At 36.8% G+C, this 6108-nt stretch overlaps 1 long non-coding RNA gene across 1 annotated transcript; it reads right to left on the bottom strand.

The window, feature by feature from the left end:
• Positions 1 to 3330: 3330 nt before the first annotated feature.
• On the bottom strand, positions 3331 to 5902 carry LOC149805740 (uncharacterized). Its single transcript, XR_016414995.1, has 2 exons — positions 5764 to 5902; positions 3331 to 4296 (listed from the first exon to the last, which is right to left on the bottom strand). It is a non-coding gene; the product is annotated as an uncharacterized LOC149805740 (long non-coding RNA).
• Between the last annotated feature and the right edge of the window lie 206 nt (positions 5903 to 6108).

Raw genomic sequence — 6108 nt, 5'->3', positions numbered from 1 at the left:
TTTATAACGGAGATTGATGAAGCGCCGAGTGTTGATTCCATTGATGGCTCTATTAACAATTTAGTTGTTTACGATGATGTCATGCTGGACAAGCAATCCAATCCCGCCCGGATATTCTCACGCGGAAGGCATAAGAACACTGATGTGATTTATGTGACCCAGCGGTATACACAAATACCAAAAGTGATCAGGGATAACTGCAATATTCTTGCCATGTTTAACGGAGTTGACGCTCAAACGTTGCGAAATATTTATCAAACCTGGTGTAGCGGCGACATGGATTATAATCGTTTTAAAAATGTATTCAGTGTTGCCCAATCAACCCCGCACGGATTCATAGCAATACATTTACATGATTACAGAACAAGGTATCGAATCGGGCTTGATAAAAATTTTAATTGACAGCAGCAGGGAGGGCGCGCCTCCAAATTGTCACCGACGCGATCGCGTTTTTTCCTTCAACGATCACAGAGAAAGAAAAGAAAACGATCAGCGAACACCCGAGCATATTTATGACGTCGATGATGTCGCTGACGACGGCGACTTTGCATTGATACCAAAATGATCGGGTTTTTTTTACGATTGCTTGTGTTTTCTAGCAAGGCTTAGTTTGCGAAAATAGGTGTGAACGAATTAGAGCCGGTTCGCCCTCCCTGCTGCTGAGTGTGTGGAATAACTTGTAATAAAAACAATTCCATACCGTTTATTCCACTGAATTTGGTGCCGTGTGCAGCATTATGTAGTCTGTATGTAGTGAAAATGAAATGACACTGACACGTATAAATAATCCATTTAGTGGCAAGGAGAAGAGGATTTTCAATAAAATTTGGAGAAACTGAACATGTGCTGTTTTTCTGCACATACTGTTTGCAAATAAAATGGATTCTACTCAGTCCTGAACAACATTAACAGTAGTTCCTTGCGTATGGTACAAAGACATGTATTCGCCACAAACAGCAATTTATGAGGATGTCAATAACACAATTATCTATATATTTTGGTAATAATAATAATGCCATAATGTTTTAGTCACAAACATGATGATATTCCCCAAAACGAAGAGTCTGAGATATCCATGTTTTCTCTCACAAATCTTAATGTACATGCAGAACGATGTATTGTACTACAATTGGCAATTAAATTTTCTAAATTTTATTAATTATTGAATCGCGAGAGAAAATCTCGAACCATTTTCTTCGTATCCTGATAATGGCTTCTGGGCAAAATATACCAAATCTAAGACTGTGGTCTAATATTTTCCCTTTGTTTAGACCACCAGCCAAATTAAACTTCCTCTTCATATTCTGGTTTCTAATTCATCTTTGCACATGACTACACTGTACAACAATATCAACTAATTTATTCAGTGTTCCAATGTCACACACAGAAGAAAACAAATAACTAGTATACACAAATATAGAAAAACGTCACTCAGTCACCACTTACATGTACATTACTAATTGTACAAATACGCGTCAATTCTTTATTTGGCTTAATAGACAAACCATACAATCCAATGTAGAAAAGCACGTGGATATATCATATATCATATTCACCATCAGTGAGCATGTTGCACAATACGTCATTTAACATTCACGATTTGTGACAATTGTGACATCCACCAGAACTGTGCTAGGTACCATCTTGTAAAGTACGCAACTGCTCATATAACTTACTTGATCAGTTTGTAATTTTGTTAAACCTCATCTTTACTTAATTTGATTTTACTCTTCTTTTGCAGGAAGTGCCTTCTCACACACTAGCGGAAACACATACCACAACTAGAGTAGTTCTGATACTTGCAATTACATTCAATATACGTCACATGTATGCATGCAGATAATGGTTATTTAGGATAAGTAGCTAACGCAAGTAATATTCATTATCTGTAGATGGGTATATAGAACGATATACTAATGGTATCCAAACATATAAACTTTGGCGGATTAATTCTTGGAGAAGAACATGTTGCGAAAGTTAAGACGAAAAGATGTAACATGTAAACAAGCAAATAAATTATTTTTAGTACGTATATCGGGATTGTTTTGTAATTCTTTTTGCCATTATCATTACCGGCCACAGCTGTACTTTCAATATAGAAAGTCTGATAGCCACCATGTTACAGGTATGCACAGAATATGACTGTCAGTAAGTTGACTGGAAGAAATCCTATATGGCAGTCCCCATTACTTGCCATCATGATGTTTCCTCGTGGATTGTATGCAAGGCCCAATGTATATGAAAAACGTAACGCTCATTGCGTCTTGATTAGTCTTCATTCAACAAGAAAATTACAATGTAATACCAACAAGGTAATTACAATGTAATACCAACAAGATAATTACAGTGTAATACCAATAAGATAATTACAATACAATAGCTCAGTACTATCTTAATGCCGTGATTTATTGCCAGTACAATACAATATTAAATTGCCTATTTTACAGATGGCACTTTAAGTTAATAATTCTAACTTCAGACTCATTACGTACTATACATGATATTTGACTATACAACAACAGCCACCGTTAGGCCAATCTAAATTACAAATAGCCCTTCATAGCCAAGGTGTTGAATACAAATCTAAAGGTTTTAATAAGAAGACCTATGTTGTTGGTTTTAAAAGAATTCTCAAATTACTGAATAGGAATGCATTATTGTATATACAGTATGTGTTTGATAAATTATTGGAAACTAAAATATGAACTGCTGTCAGAGAATCTCTTTTGATGTTCTATATACAGAGCCGGATGAATACTTTCCAGGTCCCTTTCCACTGAAAATATTATGGTGCCCCCTCCATCAAAATGAAAAATTAAAAATAATATAAAATATAAAAAAACCAATATTAAAAGTTAAAAAGGTGGAAAAATGCAAGTGTTGTCATCATTCCAAATGAAAATACTCGTACACATATGTCAAAATTGTCATATGTAATTCATTCAATTTTATCATCAACTAATGAATTAGATTTTTTTCTGGTGCTCTTTTTGGGCTGGTGTCCTAAGCACATGCTTAGGCTGCTTAATGAGTAACATGGCACTTTCTATATAGCTGCCACATTTGGCACATTTTACTAGTTAGTGTTCGTTACAATGACTTCGCCATTGAATACGTTGAACAGTACACAAGGACTTTACTGAGTGTCAGAGGTGGGGGATATGTGATCTCCCACTCCTTATGGTGCTTTGGTTATCATTATCTAATAGATGATCGACCACGGTATTATTGCCCGGTTTAAGTACACAATACAAATAAAAATGAAAATTAGTGGATGAAATAACAGAGACCTAAGCAGGGATATAGAATAGAACAAACAGAACACCCATATTTAAACTATAATAATTTAATCAATTACATAAACATAATGAAATTGAACGTGACATTTTAATGATTCACCTTCTCTTGGAAACAGAGATACAAAACTGATGCAAAATTCAATTAGCCATTATTTTGTACAGATAAAACGACTTTCATCATATGATCGAGTGACCAATCTAACTCAGCTTGCAAGCATATCAGCATCACCTGGTTGCTTCCGATCTTTTCCAAATCACTATTGATGAAAGGTCGACGTTGCTGTATTTCTTTTCTTACTGTCTCTTCTTCTACCCTCTTCATGTCAACAACTGTCTTGGTTGTGCATTGCGCTCCTTTCCACTGTGCTGTGCAGTTATGGAGCTATATTTCCTTTAAACAAATATATGCTTGAAATAAACTGTTATTAGTTTTTATTCGTCACACAATCTGGAAATTACTACAATTTTTATATATACGTGGTATTTATGTTTTCTAATGGAATGTGATTAATACATGAAATTTATAACATGTGATCTATACTCGAATTCATGGATTTATTATATACAAGAACAGTACTTAATGGATTATGGATTGTACTACACAATGTAAGTTGTCCATACACGTATTTTTCAGACTGGTTTGTCTTCATTTAATCAAAAGCACATATCTTTGTGTCCTCTTTTGTCCCTCCCCCGGCCATATTTTAGGTAAATGCATCTATTTCTACAGCTGATTTGGCTGGTTATAACACGGGTGGGTCTATACCACGGTCATGTTCTATGTACCCCAACTATCATGTTATAGCGGGGTCACACTGTATCAAATTCCAGCGCTGCATCTGCTCAAGTGATCAGACAACTGGATGCTGATAGGTTCTCTCTCATGTCAGTGATGAAGCTGACAAATGGCGGTCTCCAGTCAGTTGTGGCAGGAGACTGTAATGGCACACCTGGCTCTTCTTGAATTCTACAGCCATCATTGAAAGTGAGACTGTCCCTAAAAGAGAGATGAGTGGATGAGCATGATGGGACGCATGATCTGCATAAAAAATATTGAAATGCGGAACGATATCATCCATTGCCATGGCAATCAAAATAACATATGTAAGAGACCCAATTTCTAAATTGCTAGTGAAAGTCAATGGGAACTTGCTTGGAAGCATACAATGTGCAAAAACTGCAGTTTCAAGTCACTTGAGCATAGGTCTTATGAGGAGACAAAAGCAAATAAACCTGGGCCATATTCTGCTGCTGATACTTACTTGCTGCCACTGACATTCCACCACAAGCTGAACATCTATGCAAAGGGCTTCCAACATTGTAGTTAAATACTGTGCAGCTAAATGAAATGGATGTGGCAGGCAGAAATTAGTCAGAGCTGTTATTATGTCATGCGTGGTGTGCAAGTAAATGTTGCTTTTGATGCAAGATACAATGCAATAAGTTTTGGATATGAAAATAAACCTGGCCAGAGATCATATCAAGTTGCTGGAATTGCTTGTGAAACTGTTCTATAGAAGCAATATCTTGTAGGAGCTACAGTAGAGAGCATGTTGTGCTGGACTGGAGCAAGGCTCAAAGACAAATGTTTTTATGTGCAATGTCCAGGAGGCCATGATTACTGTACAGCAAATCTGTCACCAGTCGTACCAGAGTATGAAATATGAAGAGAAATAGTTAAAATGTTTGTGCTGCACGAGATTCTCGATAGACATGCAACAACCGATCAAGATATTCAAACTGCTGCTGGCTTCCTGGATGTTTACAATATTCTACATCCAATCTGGGAAGTAAAACGACTGTCAAACCGCACTCATGTGAGTTGTTCACACTTCAATTGTGTAATTCTGCAATATTTAGCGAAAACATATTTCTGGGAATAAAAACAAGAAAATGAAAATGGCTGAAACAGAAAATTTTCAGGCAAGATATTAAAGCCCGCTGGAGTTTAATCTTCAAACAAATGATGGACAATATTGGCGATGTTAGAAATATCAGATGTCAACTCCCCTAAGTATCGGATGTCACTGCACTGTTATTCTGGGCACTGCAAGAAATTTCGGCATTGTTCAATGGTCTTTGAGGGTGGAAGTACGAATAGTTGGTGGATACGATCACCGTACCTGGGACTTTATCAAATGACTCATCTAGACATGACAGAAAATGACAAGAATATCCTGCCAGAAGTACTCAAAAATGAAACTTTCCTGTGATGTTGTATATAGACCCGCTGAAAATAAGCGCAAAGAAATGTAAGGCTGTGAACAGATAAATCAGCTTTTCAATACTTAAAAATGTTAACTATTCAAGAAACGTTGAGGCAAGAGCGCAATCAACAATGCGAAAAATAGACTCAATAACAGACTGGCAACATCACTGAAAACAAAAGTAAAACACTTAGGAGGTGTACTTTCACCAATGACTCCTGAGATCACTGGAACAACTGGATCAAGACTGTATTTACCATCAGCTTTATCTAATGTGTCCAGAAACCAGGAAACGTAATGCAAGATGATGAAATATGATACAGGCTCATCTGAGGTAAAGAACTCAGACTGGCAACAGGAAGTCTGATTCCTGTCAATGACTGCTGAACTCCAAGGGAGATCACTCCTATGCACAGGTTTAGCAGGATCCAAGGGACACTACAGACAGAAAAGATAATCTTAGTCCACGAGCAAAATAACAGTTCTCAAAGACACCATCAAAACACACAATACAGAAAGAAAAACTGTCGTGGAGAAATACGTAGGCATCTTCGTTAGCCATGGTTCCGATACAATAACCCTATCTACACCTTGGCGGATTG

Source organism: Sinohyriopsis cumingii, chromosome 2 (genome assembly GCF_028554795.1).
Source record: "Sinohyriopsis cumingii isolate HCF-2022 chromosome 2, ASM2855479v2, whole genome shotgun sequence".
Classification (NCBI taxonomy): domain Eukaryota; kingdom Metazoa; phylum Mollusca; class Bivalvia; order Unionida; family Unionidae; genus Sinohyriopsis; species Sinohyriopsis cumingii.
Note: the sequence above shows the minus strand (reverse complement) of the source record. Positions and strands in the feature narration are given on the sequence as shown.